The 25,506-nt window shown below is 44.0% G+C and overlaps 1 protein-coding gene across 6 annotated transcripts in view; it reads right to left on the reverse strand.

Moving 5' to 3' along the window:
- DENND1A (DENN domain containing 1A) overlaps positions 1-25,506 on the reverse strand; it is a 290,292-nt gene that overhangs the window by 204,793 nt on the left and 59,993 nt on the right. The gene's annotated exons all lie outside the window — the stretch shown is intronic.

The raw sequence follows: 25,506 nt of genomic DNA on the forward strand, positions 1-25,506 counted from the left end.
CACACACACACACACACACAACTGAAGGGTCCAAGGCTTAGCCTGCACACGGGAGACTCCACTCTTCCCGTCCAATTTCGGAAGGGTCTCCCCCATCCCTGGCACCTGAGTGTGCCACTTCTTCAAGGTGTGGTGGGCTCCAGAGCCATTCCAATCTATTCTTTACTTTCCATTCTATTTCTATCTCTACATTATTCTATTCTATTCTACTTCAATTTTTATTCTGATTTCTTTTCTCTTTTCTTCTTTTCTATTTCAATTTCCCTTCTCTTCTATTCTGGTATTTTATTCTTTTCTGTATTTCTATTATATTTTGTTATTCTATCCTATTCCTATTCCTATTTCTTATTCTATTCTATTATTCTATTCTATTCTATTCTATTCTATTCCTATTTTATTCTATTTCTTATTCTATTATATTCTATTATTCTATTCTATTGCTATTCCTTATTCTATTCCTTATTCTATTATATTCTATTATTCTATTGTATTCTATTATTCTAGTCTATTATTCTATTCTATTCCTATTTCTATTTTATTCTATTTCTTATTCTATTTTATTCTATTCTATTCTATTCCTAAATTTCTATTTTATTCTATTTCTTATTCTACTCTATTCTACTCTACTCTATATTCTTTTGTACTCTATTCTATATTCTACTCCATTGTATTATTCTAGTCTATTATTCTATTCTAATTCTATTCTGTTCTACTCTACTCTACTCTATTCTTCTTATTGTATTCTATTCTACTATTCTTATTCTATTCTACTATTCTTATTCTATTCTATTATTCTTATTCTATTCTACTATTCTATTCTATTATTATTCTGTTCTGTTCTGTTCTGTTCTATTCTATTCCATTCCATTCCATTCTATCCCGCAGAAAGTAAGAGAAAACACTTCAGCAGGAACATTTATTTATTCCTCGTTGTCTCCATCTTATTGACTCTACCTGCCCCGTAGTGACACTAAACTCCAGTCCTTGCAGCCACCCACACAATTTTGACACGAGACATTGCAGCAAGACATCAATGTCACACAATAATGAAGAGAGGCCAAAGAGCGTTTGACAATGAGAAGGATAGAGAAGAAAGGGACGTTATACGGACAGTCAGTTGCTGGAAATCACACACCCATTCGGGCAACGACGTTTTTGCAAGGAGCAAATTCAAAACTCTTATAGCAAATTGCCTGATTTTGCAGAATTACCCACCCGAAAACCGAAAACCACACTTGTTTAAAAACTACAGCAGAAGGTAAATAATTTCTAAGACAATGTCGCAGGAAGTGGGAGGGGGAAGGAAACTGATTCGGCTGTAGATAATACATTTTTTAAAAAAAAATTAACACTACACTAAAGAGCCTTTTAAAACAGGTTTAGGGAGAGCCTTAAGCCTTAACCTGATCTTTATTATCCAGCACAATTTTCTTTATGTTGTATTTTTTTTTTCCTTTTCTTTCTGATAACGTCTCTAGGAACTCAACCTTACCTGTCCACGTAGAATGGGAAACAGAACTTGGCCACCGTGGGTAGAATTTCCTGCACAGAGAAGAGAAGGGCGGAGAGGGAGGGAAGGGGGGGGGGAAGAGAAGAGAGATAATTTAATCCTCCAAAGGGACCAATAAATCTGATGTTAACCACACAGAAACTGCAATCTTGCAAACTTTGCCCCGCAGAAAAGCCGAGACAGACGAAGACAAACAGGCATTATCAATTACACGGAAGGAGACGAGCCGCCAGTCAATCATGTGTGAGAACAAACATGATCAAACTTCATTAAAAATGAAAAATTAATCAAGATTCACACATGGGTAAGCAGCGGGGGGGGCTACCCTGGGTAGTGGGGGAGTGATGGGGCTGGCCTAGTGCTAACTCGCCTCTGGGGAGGCTCTCTGACCCCAACATATGGCAACCAGCAATGCCACCAGGACCAGCGAGTGGGATCTTTGGCCTCCTCCTTTTCCTCTTCCTCTTCCTCCGCTTTTTCCTCTTCCTCTTCCTCCTCATCCTCCTCCCCTGTATCCTAGGAACCAGGTTGGCTGAGAGGGGAAAAGGCTTCCCTTAGAAGGAAAGCCTGCAGAAACTTTTCTACATATCTTCCACTGTCTTCCTTCCTTCCTTCCTGTCATCCCTTCTATTCCTTCCTTCCATCCCATTTTCCTTCTTTCTTTCCTTCCCTCCTTCCCTTGTCTCATCTCTTTTTCTTCCCTCTCTTCTACCCATGCACTTCTTTTCCCTCCCTCCCTCCATTCCCTCCTTCCCTCTCCCTTTCTCTTTCTTTCTTTCCTTCCTTCCTTCCGTCCATCCCCTCTTTGCCTTCCTTCCATCCCCTTTGCCTTACTTCTTTTCTTCCCTCATCTCTTTTTCTTCCCTCCCTTCTACCCATCCACTTCTTTCCCCTCCCTCCCTCCATTCTTTCCTTCCTTCTTTCCCTTTCTCTTTCCTTCTTTCCTTCCTTCCTTCCTGTCATCCCCTTTGCCTTTCTTTTTTCCTTCCCTGCTTCTCTCATCTCTTTTCTTCCCTCCCTTCTATCCATCCACTTCTTCCTCCCCCTCCCTCCCCCCCTCCCTCCATTCCTTCCTTCCCTCTATCCCTTTCTCCTTCCTTCCTTCCTACCTTCCTTCCTTCCTTCCTTCCTTCCTTCCTTCCTTCCCTTTTTCTGTCATCCCCTTTGCTTTCCTTCCTTCCCCTCTTTGCATTCCTTCCTTCTGTCCATCCCTTTTGCCTTCCTTCTTTCCTTCCCTCATATCTTTTTCTTCCCTCCCTTCTACCCTTCTACCCATCCACTTCTTCCCCTCCCCTCCCTCCCTCCCTCCCTCCATTCCTTCCTTCCATCTCCCTTTCTCTTTCCTTCCTTCCCTGTTAGTTTCCTCCCTCCCTCCCTTTCCTTCTTTCCCTTCCCTTCCCTTCCCTTCCCTGTCTTTTCTCTTCCCCCTCTCTCTCCATCCCTTCCTTTCCTCCTTTCCTCCTTTCCTCCCTCCCTTCCTCCTCCTCCCTTCCTTCCCTTCCCTTCCTTCCCTTCCTTCTTCCTTCCCTTTTCCTTCCCAAAATCAACCTCAGCACACACTTGCTAAAATTACCCATTGATCTCCGTAATACTTTCCAGGCCAGTAATAATAAATTGTGTGCTCGGCGGAATGGATGTTGCATGCTTCATTTATTTTTAAATCCCCCCTCCATTATTTAACAAACAAGCCACATCAATCTAATCGTCCATTTAATGGAGCTGGAAACATATTGACGGTCTGGCAACCTCGCCATCCAAACCATTCGATCAGGGCTGCCCCATTTCTTCCTGCTTGCGAAGTCAAACGCTCCCCACTCAGATGAGCTTGGGGGGGGGGGCGTCCAGAGGCGGAGGGTGGGAGGGTGGGGGGAAGCAGGCCAAGTTAAAGGGCCCTGGCTTTAACAAAATAATTAAAAACAAGAAAAGAGGAGAAAGGGGAACGCGCAATTTCCTAACAAAACTGGCCCTTGCAGAGTTCATAATCGCTCTTGAAGAAAACTAGAACCAGTTTTGAGACAGCAGAAGGATCGCTTGATACTGCTTGCAACGCACGTGGGATCCAGCAAAAACAAAACTATTATGGGATCCGTTACGGGACAATGGGATCTCAAAACTCCCTGCCGCTGGACTTTGAACCCAATTCAAATTATTCACAGGAAAAGATGCATTTGGCACATGTATCTTGATGAAGGTATCTTTTCTTTTATGTACACTGAGAGCCTATGCACCAAGACAAATTCCTTGTGTGTCCAATCACACTTGGGCAATAAAAATTCCATTCCATTCCATTCCATTCCATTCCATTCCATTCCATTCCATTCTATTCTATTCTATTCTATTCTATTCTATTCTATTCTATTCTATTCTATTTCTTTTATTTTTAGTTGTTTATTTAGGACATTCGTATTGCCGCCTGTTCGCTCAGGGCGGCTCATGAACTTCCAGAGCATTTTAACATTCAATATTTTCCTTATTTCAGCTATTTTAGAGCCGGTTTCGGACACGAAGCATGTCAGACCAAAAAAGATTGCATCTAATGCTCTTTTTTAATAATAATAATAATAATAATATTGAGGACTCAGGCAGAACTGAAACTTTCCTGAAGTTTTCAGAGGTGTTACTGAGCTTATAGACTACAGGATAACCGAATAACAGAATTGGAAGGGACCTTGGAGGTCTTCTAGTCCAACCCCCTGCTTAGGCAGGAAACCCTACACCATTTCAGACCAATGGTTGTCCAATCTCTTCTTAAAAACTTCCAGTGTTGGAGCATTTACAAGTTCTGGTGGCAAGCTGTTCCACTGATTAATTGTTCTAACTGTCAAGAATTTTCTCCTTAGTTCTAAGTTGCTTCTCTCCTTGATGAATTTCCACCCTTCGCTTCTTGTCCTGCCTTCAGGTGCTTTGGAGAATTGCTTGACCCCCTCATCTTTGGGGCAGCCCCTGAGATATTGGAAGACTGCTATCATGTCTCCCCAGTCCTTCTTTTCATTTGACTAGAATAGAATAATAGAGTTGGAAGAGACCCTGGAGATCTTCTAGTCCAACCCCCTGCTTAGGCAGGAAACCCTACACCACTTCAGACAAATGGTTATCCAACCTCTTCTTAAAAACCTCCAGTGTTGGACCATTTACAACTTCTGGAGACAACTTCTGTTCCACTGATCAATTCTTCTAAATGTCAGAAAATTTTTCCTTAGTTCTAAGTTGCTTCTCTCCTTGGTCAGTTTCCACCCATTGCTTCTTGTCCTGCCTTCAGGTGCTTTGGAGAATAGCTTGATTCCCTCTTCTTTGGGGCAGCCCCTGGGATATTGGAAGAGTGCTATCATGTCATCCCTGGTCCTCCTTTTCATGAAACTAGACATTAAACTAGACTACGCTGGATACAGAAGTATGTCTCTTAAAAAAGTAGGGCTCTTCTTCAAATCCATTTCTCCTCCTTGGTATCTTTAGGAACAGGTCCACCTGGAGTTCTTGGTGGAACACTTAATGAAAGTGGTTTGTTTACTTCCATCCTTCTTTTCGAACATGTCTTTACTTCTTCTAGTCCACAGATTGAGACGTCCAAGGGGTCACCGCAGAAGTCCCAATCATGTGCAAACCAGCTCAGCATGGGGTTTCATCTGATCAGATCGCTTCCAACTGCCCAGGATGCAGCAAACTCAATGTGTTTGTGGCCAAAAGGACATCAGAGGCTATGCAAACTAGCCTACTCAGAAGGTCCAAGGGTCCACTTCTACTTTCTCATTGGGAGCCGTTCTCAGTGCCTGAGAAGTATTCCATATGGCGCAACACAACAGACTGGCCAAACCCAGTCAACCTGCAGAGTTCACCCCTGGTTAGGAGAACCTCAACTTGATGCTACTTTGAGAAACTTCTTCTTCTTTCACTGTAGACTGAACACAGCAGACCTTCTCATCACAGAAGGCCAGGAACCCGAAGACCTGCAGGCCCAACCAAGGTTCTCCCTTCCGCAACCTCATAATAACAAGAGTTGGGAGGGACCTCAAGAGGTCTTCTAGTCCAACCACCACCACCCCCGTTCAGGCAAGAGACGTGATATATATATACCATTTCTGATTGGTTTGTCCAATCTCTTCTTTGAAAACCTCCACTGGTGGAGCAGCCACAACTTCTGGAGGTAAACCGTTCCACGAATTAATTATTCTAAATGTCAGGAAACGTCTCCTTAGTTCTAGGTTTGCTTCTTGATTAGTTTCAACCGACTTCAAGCGAACCTCTTTCACGCTACTACACATCGCTGGTCGGCAGATGAAAGAACAGGCTATTTTTCCTCTGTGCTTTCTTAACCCTTGCTCGAATCCTGGCGAATACCAGGCTTATTTTATTTTATTTTTACACGCAGTTTCATGTTTTAACATTTTAATGAGCTCTGGGTGATGCAAGACGGGGAAAGAGAAATCTATACCAGGCAGCCACTGCCCTTGAAGCACAAAGCGTGAGCAGCTCTCTCTCCCCCAGGATTCAGCCCGCCCGTCTCACCCCTGGCCCTCCGATATTTGCCACCTGGTTCTAACCCTATCTGTTGTTGTCCCGTCCCCCACCCCCACTCCGGCCGCCCTCCTCGCCCGCTGCCCCTTCTCTGGTACCCCTTCTTTTCATAATCAAAACACCGCTGACATTCAAATCCCAGGTGGGTCTTCTGAAATCCCTTCCCCATCGATCCCGCGAACGGCGGACGGACACCGTATCGGAAGGCATTGATTGGGCTGGGTTTCAGCACCAAAGTTTTCAAAATAAATGAGCCGAGGCGACGACAGGAAGGCTGCTCCCTTGGGACCCACCCACTCCACCCCCCACCTCCCAGCAACTGGAGCCCACCGGTTCCTTCGTCCCGGGAAGAAAGCTCAACAAAAGGAGTCCACGCTTCGTGTTTCTAGCTCAAGGAAGTGGCTCGAGGCTAGGAGAAGAGGAGAAGCTCGCCTGGCCGAGGAGAAAATTCCATGCGTGATTGGGAAGCCAAGAGCGAAGGTGCTTGAGAAGAAAGTTCAACCTCTGTTTGTCTATGGACAGGACATCTTTGAACGGAGATACGAAAGGGGTTGGGGGGCGAAGACTTGATCACTTCAACGAGAAATGGGCCCTTCCCTTTCTCAAGGGAAGACCAGATGGTTTGATCTTCAGGTAGGGTGGATCAGTTCGGGCTGCGAAGATTGAAGATGGACTCCACTGTGTTAAGAATGGGAGAGCCAATCAGAAGCTAAATTGATTGGGAAGCCAAGAGCGAAGGTGCTTGAGAAGAAAGTTCAACCTCTGTTTGTCTATGGACAGGACATCTTTGAACGAAGAAAGGAAAGGGGTTGGTAGGAGAACTTTTGGTTCTCCTACCAGGTCACCTTCTCTGATTTACCCCTCTTTATTTCCGATTGTTTCTGGGAGGTTTACTCGTAATAGCGATGGTCATCTCACTTCCCGTTTGCTTATAGAATAGAATAGAACAGAACAGAACAGAACAGAACAGAACAGAATAGAATAATGGAATGGAGAATAGAATAGAATAGAATAGAATAGAATAGAATAGAATAGAATAGAATAGAATAGAATAGAATAGAATAATGGAATGGAGAATAGAATAGAATAGAACAGAACAGAACAGAACAGAACAGAACAGAACAGAATAGAATAATAGAGTAGAGTAGAGTAGAGTAGAATAGAATAGAATAGAATAGAATAGAATAGAATAGAATAGAATAGAATAGAATAATGGAATGGAGAATAGAATAGAATAGAATAGAATAGAATAGAATAGAATAGAATAGAATAGAATAATGGAATGGAGAATAGAATAGAATAGAATAGAATAGAATAGAATAGAATAGAATAGAATAGAATAGAATAGAATAGAATAACAGAGTTGGAAGGGACCTTGGAGGTCTTCTAGTCCAACCCGCTGCTTAGGCAGGAAACTCTACACCACTTCAGACAAATGGTTATCCAACCTCTTTTTAAAAACTTCCAGTGTTGGAGCATTTACAAGTTCTGGAGGCAAGTTGTTCCACTGGTTAATTGTTCTAACTGTCAGGAAATTTCTCCTTAGTTCTAAGTTGCTTCTCTCCTTGCTTACTTTCCATCCATCGTTTCTTGTCCTGCTTTCAGGTGCTTTGGAGAATAGCTTGACTCCCTCTTCTTTTGTGACTTCTGGTGTTTTCTTTTCTCTGGGAAACTGGTCCAAATGGCCCTTCGAGTGTTTAAGGTTGCAGACCCGTGGTATAGGGTCTCCTGCCCGAGCAAGGGGCTGGACTAGAAGACCTCCAAGGCCCTTTTCAGCTGTATTCTGATTGATAATTATCAAATGCCTTATGAATTCTACTAATCTAGTCACGTGGTCTCCCAAAAAAGCAATAACATGCCTCCGGCATGATTTATTTTTAACAAACCAAAGCTGGTTTATTACTTTCAACTTTGTTCTTTTCTAAGCATACGTAAACCCATCCCTTAGATTTTCCCAGGTATTGTTGTGGTCCACCAGCAGCCTGCGGAGATGGCAACGGAGTCGGACAGCGATGAAGCTGAAGTGAGGCCAGGGCCATCGGGAAGTGAGGTGCAGCAGACTCCAGAGCCTCCAGAGACTGATAGTAGTGAGGCAGAGGAACAGGCACGCATGAGAAGAGCTGCCAGAAGGCAAGAGCAGCTCAAGCAGAGAGGACGACTCGGGAGTAAGGCCAAGAGATGATTGGCCCCTCCCATGAAGCTTAAAACAGACCAGCACCAGCGTTTCCGCTTTGCTGAAAACAACATTGTAGCTGCGTCTTCTGCTTCATCTTCTGCTTCGTCTACGTCTTTGTTTGTGTGGCTTCTGGATGTTTGCCAGGAAGGGCCTTTGGCAGTTTGCCTAATTGGACTAAAGTTTGCGAGATAACTGAGGAATTTGTGTTGGAGGCATTTGTTTTACTTTGAATTGAACGATGCTGGGAATGAAGTAACTCTCAGCTGTTCGAATAAAGTTTGTTTATTACTACCTACTTGGGCCTGGGTCACAACAGGTATGGACGTGAAGCTGGTCAGTCTGTAATTTCCTAGGTCCACTTGCCCCCCTGATTTTTAAAGACTGGAACCGTTTTTGATGTTTCCTGTACTCCAGAAGGCCTCAAAAATTGTAGTCCATGGTTCTGACAACGCATTTGCTAGTTTCTTAGATACAATGCCTATAGATATTCTCAAGGATAAAAGCTTAGGATATACAGGTAGTCCTTGATTTATAACAATTCATTGAGTGGCCGTTCAAAAATAGAATGGCACTGACTTATGACAATTTTTCACATTTATGACTGTTGTCCCATCGGAGTGGTGCAGTGGCCTAGAGGTGGAGCTCTCGCCTCACAATCAGGAGGCTGTGAGTTCGATCCTAGGTAGAGGCAGCCATTTCTCTCTCTGGGGACGATGAGAATTTATCTGCTGAACAAAACTCCGCATTGGCGACCTGGAAGGGCATCCGGCCAGTAAACGCTCAGCTCTATTCGGTTGCCCTGACTCTACCAGGCAAGGGATTATGAGGTCGTTAAATGAAGGTGATGGTGACCATTGCCCCATCCCTGTGACCACAAGATTTACATTCAGGTGCATGACAACTGACTCGTATTTATGACAGCCGCAGTGTCCCAGAGTCACATAACTTCTGAGAAGAAGCAAAGTCCACGGGGAAGCCAGATTCACTCAACAACCGTGGCAATCAAGGACGCAAAATGGGGCAAAACTCACTTAACAAATGTCCTCCCTTTCGCGACATAAATTGTGGACGTAAATCGAGGACTACCTGTTATCGAGCCAGTTTTAGGAAGAGTTTTTTTTTTCCACAACAAGCTTGAAAACGTTTCAATTTTTAACAATGCCGTTCGCAAACGGCACACAGATGGACAACGTTAGCCGTTCCCACTTGGAGCCGCTGCCTGTGTGTATGTTTGTGTGTGTGTGTGTGTGTGTGTGTGTGTGTGTGTGTGTGTGTAACTCTTGTTCATTACCAGTTTTGACAATCCTTGAATTTTTAAATTTAATTGGGCCTGTGCCTTCAAATCTACCCCCTAAGGCCAGCAGTCCTTTCAATCCAGCTTGGGCATTACTCAGCGGAAAGGCTGCGATCTCCCTGAGGTTTCATCCCCCGATACAAGGCCAGCCAAAGCAGAAATAATGGCTCTGCCTTCAGTTCAACGCTCGGTGGCCCCCCTCCTGGGACGACCCCCCCCCCCCAGCTGGCAGATGCGATCTTAGAAATCCATGCAAAGGATTTGCAAAGGAAGCAACCGGCCAGGTCTGCCCGGCCCTTCTTCGCAGCACTCTGGCAGAAAAACATAAAAAAGCAAAATGCTTCAAAACACATGCACACACACACACACACACACACACACACACACACACACCTCACTCACTCACTCCCTCCTCTTTCTCTCTCTCTTCTCTCTTTCTCTCTCTCTCAATCTTTCTTTCTGTCTTTTTCTTTCTCTCTCTCTCTCCTCTCTCTCATCTCATTTCTGTCTTTCTGTCTCTTCTCTCTCTTTCTTTTTGTCTTTGTTTCTCTTTGTTTCTCTCTCTCTCTTTCTGTGTTTCTTTCTCTCTCTCTTCTCTCTCTCTTCTTTCTCCATCTTTTTTTTTTTTTGTTTACATTTATACCCCGCCCTTCTCCGAAGACTCAGGGCGGCTTACAGTGTATAAGGCAATAGTCTCATTCTATTTGTATATTTTTTACAAAGTCAACTTATTGCCCCCCCAACAATCTGGGTCCTCATTTTACCTACCTTATAAAGGATGGAAGGCTGAGTCAACCTTGGGCCGGGCTCGAACCTGCAGTAATTGCAGGCTACTGTGTTCTTAATAACAGGCTTTTACCAGCGTGAGCTAAACCGGCCCTTCTCTTCTCTTTCTTTCTCTCTTTCTCTCTCTCTCTCTTCTCTTTCTCTCCCTCTCTCCCTCTCTCTTTCTGTCGTTTCTCTCTTTCTCCCCTCTCTCTCTCTTTCTTTCTCTCTCTCTCTCTCTCTGTTTCTTTCTCTCTCTCTTCTCTTTCTCCTCTCTTTCTCTCTCTTCTCTTTCTTTCTCTCTTTCTGTCTCTCTCTTCTCTTTCTCTCTCTCTCTTCCTCTCTCTGCCTTTCTCTTTTCTCTTTTTCCTCTCTTTCTGTCTCTCTCTCTCTCCTCCTCTCCCCACCTCTTTCTCTCTCTCTCCTCTCTTTCTCTATCTTCTCTCTTTCTCTCTCTCTTTCCTCTCTCCTCCCCTCCCCTCCCCCTACCTCTCTTTCTCTCTGTCTCTCTCTCCATGTCTATATAATCCAAACTCATTCTGAAAAGGAGGCTAGTTTCTCCTGTTTCATGCCACTCAAAAAAAAAAAAATAGCAAAATAGTGGCAACCCTTGCCAACATCCCAAACACCAAAAACATATGTCACAATTAATGCGTTGGCCTTCGTAACTGCCACAAGACTCGACTGCTTTTCCGGCAATGGAGAATTAAGAAGCCTCCCCTTCTCACAAAGCCCCCCACCCCAAGGTCGGCCCACAATCCCCTCCGCCAACAAAACGGATATTTTTATCTGTTTTGTTATTTTATTTTATTTTAGGTAAAGTGAAAGTGGTCAGCCACCCATTCTGACTTTCGCGTCTGGGGTGGGTTCCCTTGCAAAGCCCACCTTGGAAGCTTGCATTGAAACAGAGTTTTCTGCCATTCCGACAGCTCTAAGGTTTCCAGGCTCCATAAAATTCATACAGGTAATCCTTGATTTATGGCCGGTGGCTTTAAATGACCATTCAGAGTTATAACAGCCTCAAAAAAGCCATTCCACCCCCACCCACCCCTTTAAGGTTGCATGACTGACATGTAAAAAGAAAACACATGTGTTTATGTTATGTATGTTTGTGTTGTGTCTTGTTGTTGTAATACAATCAATAAAAACTTTTTTTTTAAAAAAAGGTTGCATGACTGCAATCACACAACTGCAATTTGCAATGGTTTTTTTGTTTTGTGTGTCCTGCAATCCCACAACGGCAATTTGCAAATGTTTTTTGCCCCGTTTCCCAAGGTCAAAAAAGAAATAAATAAAAAAAGCTTTGCTGGCTGAGGAACTCTAGGAGTTGAAATCCACAAGCCTTAAAGTTGCCAAGGTTGGAGACCCCTGATTTAGAAGACACTATTGATTAGAAAGCATTGACACTCTGTAGTTCAGTGATGGTTAACCTTTTTTGGTGATGCACGCGTAACCCCCCAAAAAACAATGAGACCGGCCCCACCACACATGCTCCCTGTTCTGTCCTCCTCCTCCTCTGTCTGAATGATGGCTTAATTAGCCGGTACTATCAGCTCTGGCGGCAAAAGAGCCAGCGTCTGCCAAGAGCCCTCGTTATCTTCCACGACGCTGGTGAATCACAAACTTCAGCTCTAGTCAATCAGTGGATTTGCCTGTTACAAAGAGGCACAGCAGTTCTTGCTGCCTTTATATCCTGTGGGGTGTGGCTCCATGACTCAGCACTTCCTAGGCCTGCCCCTTCCCCTGCTTCTGTTGTTCCCTCCTCTCCTGCCTAAGAAACCTAGGGTCCAGCCAGACCTGACTGCCATCAGCTGGGTCTGGAGGCGTGGCCTGGGGGGGGAAAGAGTCAGGGGAAGGAGGCCTCGTTATCTCCTCCACCTGGCCTGCTTCTGGCTCCTGGAGCTGAGCCAGGGAAGCCAGTGCTCCCAAGGTAAGTCCTGATGGCCCTTCTCCCTCACTGTCCAAGTCACTTTCTGGCAGAAGGCCCGGCTCCAAGTCACTTCCGGGCATGGGGCCAGGTTCGGGGGCTGGAGTCACAACACTCCCTGCTCAAGCGCGCATCCCCGTCCATGCACCATAACCTCGCACCCCATTTTGGGTTCCAGGTTGGTACAGGAGGTTTTCAAGGCTCAAAACAGGACATGGGGGGGAGGGGGCTCACGCTGCACCCCGTCCCTATTTTAGCGTCCAGGTTGCTGCAGGAGGCCTTCCAGGCTCAAAACAGGGCACAGGGGGGCTCACATGCAAACCCCCAAATGCAATGCGAGTGACCCCACACACATGTGCCCTGCCCCCCTCCCACCGTGCATGCGCAGCAGAGACCAGAATACCAGCTGGCCCGCGGGAGGCACACACGCAAGTGCGGTGGAGCTGGATTGAGGCGACAGCTGGTGTGCCCACAGACATGGTTTGCCATCACGGCTGTAGTTGAACCAATGGATAATTCTACCTGGTTACAGCCAGGCCACTGAACTCCACAATCTTTAGAATAGAATAGAATAGAATAGAATAGAATAGAATAGAATAGAATAGAATAGAATAGAATAGAATAGAACAGAACAGAACAGAACAGAACAGAATTCTTTATTGACCAAGTGTGATTGGACACACAAGGAATTTGTCTTTGGTGCATATGCTCTCAGTGTGCATAAAAAGACAAGATACATTCGTCAAGAATCATAAGGTATGATTCGTCAAGAATCATAAGGTACAACACTTAATGATAGTTATAGGGAACAAATAAGCAATCAAATCATAGAATAGAGTAGAGTAGAGTAGAGTAGAGTAGAGTAGAGTAGAGTAGAGTAGAGTAGAGTAGAGTAGAGTAGAGTAGAGTAGAGTAGAATAGAATAGAATAGAATAGAATAGAATAGAATAGAATTCTTTATTGGTCAAGTGTGATTGGACGCACAAGGAATTTGTCTTTGGTGCATATTCTGTCAGTGTGCATAAAAAGACAAGATACATTCGTCAAGAATCATAAGGTACAACATGATAGTTATAGGGTACAATAAGCAATCAGGAAACAATCAATATCAATATAAATCATAAGGATACCAGCAACAAAGTTATAGTCATACAGTCATAAGTGGAAGGAGATTGGTGATGGGAACGATGAGACGATTAATAGTAGTGCAGATTTACTAAATAGTTTGACACTGTTGAGGGAATTATTTGTTTAGCAGTGGTAGTGTTTGGGAAGAAACTGTTCTTGTGTCTAGTTGTTCTGGTGTGCAGTGCTCTATAGTGTTGTTTTGAGGTTAGGAATTGAAACAGTTTATGTCCAAGATGCGAGGGGTCTGTAAGTATTTTCCCAGCCCTCTTTTTGAATCGTGCAGTATACAGGTCCTCCATGGAAGGCAGGTTGGTAGCCATTGTTTTTTCTGCACTTCTAACTATCCTCTGAAGTCTGAAGTCTTGTTGGGTTGCAGAGCCAAACCAGACAGTTATAGAGGTGCAGATGACAGACTCAATAATTCCATTATTGGCATTCCCAATAATTATTGGAAAACTCAATCATCAGCAACCTATCTCCCTTAAAAGGGGATATATTTTTTTAAAAAAATCAACTCAATTTATCAATCCCTTGCCCCCGCCCCCCCCACCTTCCCCAACCAGCAAAAAACACGAAAATCCTTCTCCTTCACATCCTTTTTACACATCTCCACAAACATCGATTTTAGCTTTTGGAAAAAGTTGGAAGGGGAGGAGGGGGAAGAGAGAAAAAGAGCGAGGTGGGGAGGGCAGCTTAGTGGCTCTCTCTTCTCTCCCCCCCCATTGCATAAATATTCAGAAGGAAGATTAGAGGGTGTCATCGTGTGCCCCCCCCAATTTGTCTCCGAAGTCCGCATAGAATTGCCAAGAACAAAACTAACGAGGAGAGCAGATGTTAGACAATGCAGCAGAGGCCCCCCCTTCCCCTCCCTCTCCTCCTCCTCTCCTCCCTCCCCTCCACAGCTCCCCCCTCTACCCACCTTTCATCCCCCTCCCCTTTTCCGCACCCCCATTAGGTCATTCAAGGATTCTCCGATAGGTTCTTCATTCTGAGCGACAATTGACAAGCCACCATCTTCTCCAACCTCCTGAAGTTCCCGATCAAAGAGCCTTATGCAAATTCTGCTTCTCTCCAGCCCCCCTCTTTCTCTCCGAAGATGGCCCCCTCCCCAAAAAAAGGGGGGAAGAGAAAAGGCCTCTGCTAAGCAGGCAGGGGAAGTCCCCAATTTCGTTTCTGCAGGGCTGGTTTTCGCCTCGGGGCCAGGCTGCGTATTTTGAGAGGGGACACACACACACACCCACAGACAGTTGGGATTAGTCAGGCTTGTTTAGCTAAACTCAGAAACCAAGGCCTAATCAGGGAACATGGGCAATTGTAGCCCACTATTGAGGTTCCAGCTGCTGCCTTCCTTCATCCTATCACTATCTCGGCCACTGGAGTGGGGGGGGCGCTCCCGTGCCTAAGTCCAAAATTAGAGGCTGCTCCAAAAAAGCTTTGGTAAGTGCTCAGTGCTGAAATGAAGGGGCTGCAGGAGACGGTTTTTTGGGGCGTTATCCAAGCACAAGTTGGAAGGAGTTGGAACCAAGACAGCCATGGAATGGAAGGGAAGGGGAGGGCAGGGGAGGGAGGGAAGGGAAGGGAAGGGAAAGGAAGGGAACAGAACAGAACAGAAAATAGAATGGAATGGAATGGAATAGAATAGAATAGAATTACAATTAGAAGGGAAGGGAACAAAAACAGAATGGAAGGGAACGAAATGGAACAGAACAGAACAGAACAGAACAGAACAGAACAGAAAAGAAAAGAAAAGAAAAGAACAGAACAGAACAGAACAGAACAGAAAATAGAAGGGAAGGGAAGGGAACAGAACAGAACAGAAAAGAACAGAATAGAAAATAGAAGGGGAGGGGAGGGGAGGGGAGGGGAAGGAACAACAGAACAGAACAGAACAGAAAATAGAATAGAATGGAATGGAAGGAGGGAGGGAGGAACAATAGAACAGAACAGAAAATAGAATGGAATAGAATAGAATGAAACGGAAGGGAAGGGAAGGGAAGGAACAGAACAGAAAATAGAAGGAAGGAAGGAACAGAACAGAACAGAACAGAATAGAAAATAGAAGGGAGGGAGGAAGGAAGGGAGGGAGGAACAACAGAACAGAACAGAACAGAAAATAGAATAGAATGGAATGGAAGGGAGGGAGGGAGGGAAGGACGGGAACAGAACAGAAAATAGAATGGAATAGAATGAAACGGAAGGGAAGGGAAGGGAAGGGAACAGAACAGAAAGAACGGAAAAGAACAGAAGAGAAAGGAAGGAGGGAGGAGAGGGAAGGAACAATAGAACAGAACAGAAAATAGAAGGGAAGAGAAGTGGAGGAGGAACAACAGAACAGAAAATAGAAGGAAGAGGAGGGAGGGAGGGAGGAGGAAGGAACAGAACAGAAAGAACAGAAAAGAACAGAAGAGAAAATAGAAGAGAAGGAAGGAAGGGAAGAAAAGGGAGGGAGGAGGAACAACAGAACAGAACAGAAAATAGAAGAGAAGGGAAGAAGGGAGGGAGGGAAGGAAGGAACAGAACAGAAAGAACAGAAAAAAATAGAAGAGAAGGGAAGAAAAGGGAGGGAGGAACAACAGAACAGAACAGAAAATAGAAGGGAAGAGAAGGGGAGTGGAGGAGGAACAACAGAACAGAAAATAGAATGGAATAGAATAGAATAGAATAGAATAGAATAGAATGGAATGGAATGGAATAGAATAGAATGGAAGGAAGGGAAGAAAAGGGAGGAGGGAGGGAGGAACAGAAAGAACAGAACAGAAAATAGAAGAGAAGGGAAGAAAAGGGAGGGAGGGAGGGAACAGAACAGAACAGAACAGAAAATAGAAGGGAAGAGAAGGGAGGGAGGAACAACAGAACAGAACAGAAAATAGAAGGAAGAGAAGGAGGGAGGGAGGGAGGGAGGGAGGAACAGAACAGAAAGAACAGAAAAGAACAGAAGAGAAAATAGAAGAGAAGGGAAGAAAAGGGGAGGGGAGGGGAGGGGAGGGGAGGGAACAACAGAACAGAACAGAAAATAGAAGGTAGGGAAGGGAATACAGAGCAGGTTTATTGGTTTATTGGTTTAACAGAACAGTTTATTGGCCAAGTGTGACAGACACACAAAGAATTTGTCTCCAATGCAGAAGCTCTCGGTGTGCATGAATTGGTGGAGGTTTCAGGTGGAGGTTTTCCACGCTGACAGACTCCAATTGTGGGTTTTAGCATAGAAACGTTCAGAGCAGAACGGAGTCCATTCTCGACCTCTGACTAACTGTTCAACATGTAAGTTAGTACGGTGCTGGGAAAAAGAGGACTTACAACCTATCCTCACACTTATGGCCATCACAGCCATCCCCATGGTCACATGATCAAAACATGGGTGGTTGGCAACCAGATTTACACCCGGCATGTATTTAGATTTTCGACGAGCAATGGGGGAAGCCAGATTCGTTTAATGACCATGGGAAGAAAAAACAAACTTGCAAGATGGGTTGCGACTCGTTTCATGATGGCATTGCTTAGTGACAGAAGTTCCAATTGGGGATTGTAAGTTGAAGACTTTTGTCATAATATCGGTGGCCGGTATCAGTAAGCGTCAACAGTACCCAAATTGCTCCGTGCTCAGAACTGAGACTATCCCAAGTTCAGAGAAAGTTTCCAAGTCACTTTTTTCATGTCACTCCGAACAGTCACTAAACAAACGGTTGTAAGCAGAGGTGGGTTGTAAGCAGCCGGTTCGGGCCGGTTCAAGCGAACCGGTTGTTAAATTGCTGGCTGGCTGGCCCCGCCCCACCCCGCCCCTTCCAGGAGTCTCCACGCACCCACTTTTGCTCCCAGGAGGCTGCAGGGAGGCCTACTAGCCCCAAAATGAGGCATGAGGGTGCAGTGTGCCCCCCTGCACCCCGTTTTTACTCCCAGGAGGCTGCAGGGAAGCCTACTAGGTCCAAAACGAGGCACATGGAGTGGCGCACCCCCCCATGGCCTGTTTTTGCTCCCAGGAGTCTATAGGAGGCCAGGTGCTGCCTCTCGCACACTCTGGCCACACCCACCATGGCCACGCCCACTCATCATTAGGGCAGAGAACCGGTTGTTAAATTATTTGAATCCCACCATTGGTTGTAAGTCGAGCAGCATTAGGGATGTCGGATTTCAAGACACCAGGCTGAAGACTGAGAAGATTCAGGGCTGGGAAGGATGTCCCTCCTTGCCAATTTGGATAAAGTTACACACTTGTTGTGGTCCGCCAGCAGCCTGTGGAGCTGGCAGCGGAGTCAGACAGCAATGAGGCTGAGGTGAGGCCAGGGCCATCGGGAAGTGAGGTGCGGACTCCAGAGCCTCCAGAGACTGATAGTAGTGAGGCAGAGGAACAGGAGGAGCCTGTTCCTAATGCACGCATGAGAAGAGCTGCCAGAAGGCAAGAGCAGCTCAAGCAAAGAGGACGACTCAGGAGTAAGGCAAGGAGATGATTGGCCCCTCCCATAAGGCTTAAAAGACCAGCAATGGCGTTTGGGCTTTGCCGGAAAACAACGTTGGTAGCTTCGTCTTCTGCTTTGTCTACGTCTTGCATTTATTTTTGTGACTTCTTAACTTTTGCCAAGAAAGGCCTTTGGCATTTTGCATAATTGGACCCAGGTTTGCGATAGGACTGAGGAATTTGTGTTGGGAGGCATTTGTTTTAATTTGAGTTGAACGACACTGGGAATGAAGTAATTCTCAGCTGTTCGAATAAAGTTTGTTTGTTTCACGGACTGAGTTTCCTACTACCTACTTGGGTCTGGGTCACAACAACACTGTTCTTCTACGTCATAGCTTGATCTTGCTAATTAACCATTCGACATCCGACTGCATTAAAAACCCTGAACTAACAAACTTCCGCTTCTGAGCAGATGCTTCCTCTGAAGGACGTTACAACCTCATTGACCCAAACTGTCCCTTCATTGGAAGGAAAAGACGTTGCTTGAACATCTCCCTCTTTTGGAAGGTGAAACCTGGTGAAACCAGACTTAATAGCAGTGCCTGTGAGAGGGATCTCAAAGTCTTAGTGGACAACCAGCTAAATATGAGCAAGCAGTGTGCTGCAGCAACCAAAAAGGCCAATGCAATCCTAGGTTGCATTAACACAGGGAATACAATCAAGATCAAGGGAGGTACTAATACCACTCTATAAAGCCCTAGTAAGACCACACCTAGAGTACTGCATCCAGTTTTGGTCACCACATTATAAAAAAAAGATGTTGAGACCATAGAAAGAATGTAGAGAAGAGCAACCAGGAGGATTAGGGGACCGGAGGATAAAACATACGATGAATGGTTGCAAGAACTGGGCCTGGCTGGTCTAGTGAAGAGAAGGACCAGGGAGACAGGACAGCAGTCTTCCAATATTTGAGGGGCTGCCACAGAGAGGAGAAAGGGGGCACCCGAAGGCCAGACAAGGAATAATGGATAGAAACCGATCAAGGAGAGATTCAGCCTGGAAAGAAGGAGAAATTTCCTGACCGTGAGAATAATCAACCCATGGAACAGAAGTTGCCTTCGGAAGTTGTGGGAGCTTCATCCCTGGAAGCTTTCAAGAAGAGACTGGACTGCCATCTGCCAGAAATGGTGTAGGGTCTCCTGCTTGGGCAGGGGGTTGGGCTAGATGACCTACAAAGTCCCTTCCAACTTCGTTAATCTGTAATTTTTGAGGTTCTGCAAGTCACTTCTTTTCAAGTTTTGGGACTCCAGCTGAGGGAGCTTGGTTAAATTAGATATATAAGCACAAAGCCAAAAACTCCAGCCTGAAGATGACGAGTGAGACCTCGTCGAAACGTTGCCTAAATATTTTCAACCTTACACGGGAAAAGACCCAAACATACCAAACCTGCATACATATACCCATGAAAACCTACGAATATATATATATATATATATATATATATATATATATATATATATATATATATATATATATATATATATATATATATATATATATATATATATATATATATATATATATATATGATCGCAGCTGTTTCTTCCTTTAACTGCTAGAAACAGCTGCGATCACTACATTGCTAAGCCTGAAGCCTGAAGATGATGAATGAGACTTCGATATATATATATATATATATATATATATATCAGCTGGGCTCCTGCCAAATCTGTCTCTCTCTGTCTCTCTCTTTTTTCTTTTGGCAGCTTTCTCCCGATGGAACTATGTAGCACTTATTTGTAGCCTGTTTAAAATTCCTTAATTATGCCAATTACAACTTTAAACTGGAATTTTATTTCTGAATAATTTAATTAGCCTTTTGAGAGGCTAAGTACCTTTTTCTGGAGTGTTTCGGAAAGGCATTGTTTTTATTTGGCTTTGTTTTGGGTGTACGGGAACATGCATTTTAGCAGGTCCTAGATCACAGCCCCTTAGGCTTTTAAAAAAAACACGTCAGCGTGCAGATACTCACACAGGCGCACCCGCTCTCCCCTAAGTGTCTGTCTTTGTATTTTTGGAGACGGCTGGATGCAAATTCTGGGTAAGTCGGAAACTCGTCCCATAGCAATCGAAAGCCATCTGTGCTGGCAACTTGCGTGCCCAGGTGCGTGTTGGTTGTCGCTGGGCGTATCCGAGGATAATTCAACAGGGAGAACCGAGTGACTCACAGATAAGTTATTATGCAACCCAACAAGATAGTCGCAGATAGTTAGATAGTTCAATTCAGATAGTGCAGTTCTAACAGATAGTTAGAACTGCAGAAAAATTAATTACTACCAACCTGCCTTCCATTGAGGACCTGTATACTGCATGAGTCAAAAAGAGGGCTGTGAAAATATCTATAGACCCCTTGCATCCTGGACATAAACTGTTTCAACTCCTACCCTCAAAACAACACTATAGGGCACTGCACACCAGAACAACTAGACACAAGAACAGTTTTTTTTGTCTCGAACGCCATCACTCTGCTAAACAAATAATTCCCTCAACACTGTCAAACTATTCATTAAGTCTGCACTACTACCTTGTTTTCCCTTATTGAAAATAAGACATAAGCCCAATCGGGCTTTTGAGCGCATGCGTTAAAATAAGCCTCCTCCCGAAAATAAGCCCTCCCTGAAAATATTTAAACGCAGAGCTGGAAATCAGGTAAGACGGCATGAGGAGCCCCATCTTGCTCCATGCGCCCCAAAATAATAACACCTCCCCAAAAATAAGGCCAAGCGCTTATTTATGGGTTCCAAAAAATATAAACAGGGTCTTATTTTCGGGAAAGCACGGTATTAATCTTCTCATCATTCCTATCACCTATCTCCTCCCACTTATGACTGTATCAGGAGTGAAATCTAGCAGGTTCTGACAGGTTCTGGCGAACCGGTAGCGGAAATTTTGAGCAGTTCGGAGAACCGGTAGTGGAAATTTTGAGTAGAATAGAATAGAATAGAATAGAATATTTTAATTTATAGACCGCCCTTCTCCAGAAGGACTCAGGGCGGTGTACAGCCAGAATAAAATACAGGGAAGCAACACAACACATACAAAGCTAAAAACAACCCTTAAAAAACCTATTCCATATGGCTACTTTAAATAAAATATTTCCCTATAAAATTTACGAGAAATTTAAAAGTAGTTTAAGAGTAGTTCAGACTTTAATAACAGCAGCAAGACTGTTGATTGGACAATACTGGAAGAAAGAAGAGATACCTACAATAGAAGAATGGATACTGAAAGTTACTAATTTGGCTGAGATGGCTAAAATCTCAGCTTTTTTAAAAGACAATACGCAGGAAAGATATTTAATTGAATGGAAAAAATGGATTGATTATCTACAAAATAGATATCAGATTAAGAAATATCAGATTGCCTTTGAATAATTAGAAAGTTATTTTATGTAATGGGGAGGGGGTTGGGAGATGAAAAGCTTTGGATGTGGTTATTTGGATTGGAAGGGAAAATTTTATTCTATGTTTGGTTTATGTATAACAATACCTTGTGATTGACCCGGGAAGCCGGGGGAGGAGGGGAAGGGGTTTTTTTGGGAGGGAGGGGGGGAAAAAAGGGGGAAAAATGTTTTTGTTTTTTAAAACTCTTTCAATAAAAAAAAAAAAAGTAGTTCGGAGAACTGGCCCTAGAGTGGGGTGGGAATGGAGATTTTGCTATATCCTTCCCCCAGGAGTGAGGAGGGAATGGCGAGTTTGCAGTATCCTTCTCCTGCCACGCCCACCAAGCCACGCCCACCAAGCCACACCACGTCCACCAAGCCACGCCCACAGAACCAATAGTAAAAAAAAATTGGATTTCACCACTGGACTGTATGATTGTAATCTTGTTGCTTGTATCCTTAAGATTTATATTGACTGTTTCCTAATATGATTTGATTGCTTATTTGTATCCTATGACTATCATTAAGTTTTGTACCTTATGATTCTTGACAAATGTATCTTGTCTTTTTATGTACACTGAGAGCATTTGCATCAAAGACAAATTCCTTGTATTTCCAATCACACTTGGCCAATAAAGAATTCTATTCTATTCTATTCTATTCTGTTCTGTTCTATTCTATTCTATTCTATTGCTTATTTGTTCCCTATGACTATCATTAAGTGTTGTACCTTGATTGTTGACGAACGTATCTTGTCTTTTTATGTACACCGAGAGCATATGCACCAAAGGCAAATTCCTTGTCTGTCCAATCACACTTGGCCAATAAAAAATTCTATTCTATTCTATTCTATTCTTCTCTTCTATTCTATTCTATTCTATTCTATTCTATTCTATTCTATTCTATTCTATTCTATTCTATTCTATGATTTGATTGCTTATTTGTACCCTATAACTATCATTATATGTTGTACCTTATGATTCTTGACAAATGTATCTTGTCATTTTATGTATACTGAGAGTCTATACACTAAAGACAAATTCCTTGTGTGTCCAACCACACTTGGCTAATAAAGAATTCTATTCTGTTCTGTTCTGTTCTGTTCTGTTCAAAAGGGAAGTTGGAATAAGAAGGCCAAGCTGTGCTATGAGAGTTTCTCCCCTTTCTTCCCGGTTTTTTATTTTAAATTATTTTTATTTTTATTTTTAGAGGACTAGAAAGCAGGAAGGCAAGGCTGATTGCCCATGGCTGGCTAAGCTAGAGGGTCTTAAAGAAGGAGGCAGCAGGCTGATCTGAGAGAGCCTTGGTTAATCAGCAAATAAAAGAGAAATTCAGTCAGGAAAGCCAGTATGAGGGGAGGTGGGGAACATTCAAAGCCTTCTCAATTAGGTTCGTAAAATCCATAAAAGGCTCTAAAAAAGCACTGGTGAATAAATACATAAACACACACACACACACACACACACACACACACATACATTCGTGCTTCTGGGAGCAATGTGTGATCGTAGATTGCTGCGATCACACATTGCTCCCAGAAGCACGAAGCTGAAGCCTGAAGATGATGAATGAGACTTCGTCGAAACGTCGCCAAGACACTTCCAATTTTACGCGGGAGAAAACCCGAATAACCAAAGACCTACATACAAACACCCGCGAAAACCTCAGAAAACAAATATATATATATATATATATATATATATATATATATATATGTAGGTAGGTCTTTGGTTATTCGGGTTTTCTCCCGCGTAAAATTGGAAGTGTCTTGGCGACGTTTTGATGAAGTCTCACTCATCATCTTCAGGCTGGTGTTTACAGCTTCGTATATACATACATACATACATATGTATGTATGTATGTATGTATGTATGTATGTATATAGGGACAACCGATTGGGTCCTTGGAGGACGTCTTCCTTTTTTCTCTCTTTGCTGTGGACTAAGGCCAAAAAAAAGATAAATAAAATAAAAACAGCTTCTTTTTTTAATCCTCCTTCCTTTTGTAAAATTAATAGAAGAATTGGGTCCCTAGAAAACAGGGGGAAAGAAAACTTTATCCCTTTCCGTTTATTAATTCAAGGATTCTAGAGTCCAAATCAGTTCCTTGTTAAAGAGATGAACTAAAAAAAAACTCCCGTCAAGGTTCAGGGAGAACGGGCAGGATGGATATTTTGTGGGGAGAGTTCATACGGATAAACCCCTTTTCCCAGAAGGACCAGCCGGGTTTTTTTCCTACACTCTGATGATCATAATGAGCAAAAAGTCTTGGAGGAATAAGCTAATCCTGAGGCCTGATTGTCAGCAGCTGTCTTGAGCCATGAAGAAGAGTCCAAGATGAGGAGTTAAGACGAAAAATCAGCCAACTGCGAAGAAGAACGGGTGTTGAGTTTTAACCAGGCGGTGCCTTCCAGAAAGCAAGAATGCTGTATGGAAACAGCAAGATGGGACGACGTAGATGACAGAATTAACTCTCTGTGCAGGGAGGAGGAGGAGGAGGAAGATGAGTAGGAGGAGGAGGAGAGGAGGAGGAGGAAGATGAGGAGGAGGAGGAGGAGGAGGAGGAGGAGGAGGAGGAGAAGAAGAAGAAGAAGAAGAAGAAGAAGAAGAAGAAGAAGAAGAAGAAGAAGAAGAAGAAGAAGAAGAAGAAGAAGAAGAAGAAGAAGAAGAAGAAGAAGAAGAAGAAGAAGAAGGAGGAGGAGGAAGAAGAAGAAGGAGAAGAAGAAGGAGAAGGAGAAGGAGAAGGAGAAGGTGAAGAAAGAAGAAGAAGAAGAGGAGGAGGAGGAGGAGGAAGAAGAAGAAGGAGAAGGAGAAGGAGAAGAAAGAAGAAGAAGAGGAGGAGGTGGAGGTGGAGGAGGAAGAGGACGAGGAGGAGGAGGAGGAGGAGGAAGAAGAAGAAGAAGAAGAAGAAGAAGAAGAAGAAGAAGAAGAAGAAGAAGAAGAAGAAGAAGAAGAAAGGGGAGAGGAGGAGGAGGAAGAGGAGGAGAAAGAAGAAGAAGAAGAAGAAGAAGAAGAAGAAGAAGAAGAAGAAGAAGAAGAAGAAGAAGAAGAAGAAGAAGAAGAAGAAGAAGAAGAAGAAGAAGAAGAAGAAGAAGAAAGGGGGGGGGAGGAGGAGGAGGTGGAGAAAGAAGAAGACGACAACCACCAGCACCATCCTGGTCTTCTCCTCAGGTTCTCCTGTCCTGCAAGCCATCTTGGGAGAGACCCTTGAAGGAAAGGAGATGTTCCTCTCCTTTCAAAGAAGGGAGCCCTTCAAAGAGCCCAAGGACCAACTTCCTGCCAAACCTGATTTATAGATGATTCAACTCTTAAGTTCATCTCTCCTTCGCCCGTCTTGCTTGATGGGCCAGGCCACCTTCAGCTTTCTTGAGGGACCAACGTTCGTCCAAACATCTCCCTTTCCCACAGGAGTGATCAATTCGTTCAACTTTTCATCTCTCACACTTTTTTTTCCTTCTAATCCCAAACTCCAAATCATTCAAAGACCCAACCGAGAAGCAAATGGTCTCAAGGAAGTCCTGCTGCAATGAAGATGCTCCACTAGTTGATCGTCGGATATATTGACAGGCTGTCATCGTGTAGCAAACTAAGCAGATGGAGGAGATATAAAACAATGGTTCGCACACACGGGAAAAGAAGGATCGGTCAAAGAATTGGAAGAGGGGGAAAAATGGAAATAATGCTACAGAGTCTGTGGGAGATTGACTGCAGCATGGCATGAAGACCATATCATCCGTCTTTCCTTCCCTTCCCTTCCCTTTCTTTCCTTCCTTCCTCTTTTCCTTCTTTCCTTCCCTCCCTTCTCCTTCCTCCCTTCCTCTTTCTCCTTTCCTTCCTTCCTCTTTCCCTTCCTTCCTTCCCGTCCTCTCTTCTCCTTCGTTCCTTCCTTTCCTTCCTCTTTCTTCTCTTTCCTTCCTTCCTCTTTTCCTTTCTTCCTTCCCTGCCTCTCTTCTCCTTCCTTCTTTTCTTTCCTTCCTTCCTCCCTTCCTCTTTCTCCTTTCCTTCCTTCCTCTTTCCCTTCCTTCCTTCCCTTCCTTCCCTTCCTCTCTTCTCCTTCGTTCCTTCCTTTCCTTCCTCTTTCTTCTCTTTCCTTCCTTCCTCCCTTCCCTCCCTCCCTCTCTTCTTCCTTCTTCCTTCCTCTTTTCTTTCCTTCCCTCCCTCTCTCTTCTCCTTCCTTCCTCTTTTCTTTCCTTCCTTCCTCTTTTCCTTCCTTCCTCCCTTCCCTCCCTCTCTTCTCCTTGCTACCTCTTCCTCTTCTCCTTCCTTCCTCTTTTCCTTCCTTCCTCTTTTCTTTCCTTCCTTCCTTCCTCTTTTCCTTCCTTCCTTCCCTCCCTCTCTTCTCCTTGCTTCCTCTTTTCTT

This window comes from Ahaetulla prasina, chromosome 16, assembly GCF_028640845.1.
Source record: "Ahaetulla prasina isolate Xishuangbanna chromosome 16, ASM2864084v1, whole genome shotgun sequence".
In the NCBI taxonomy this organism is placed as follows: domain Eukaryota; kingdom Metazoa; phylum Chordata; class Lepidosauria; order Squamata; family Colubridae; genus Ahaetulla; species Ahaetulla prasina.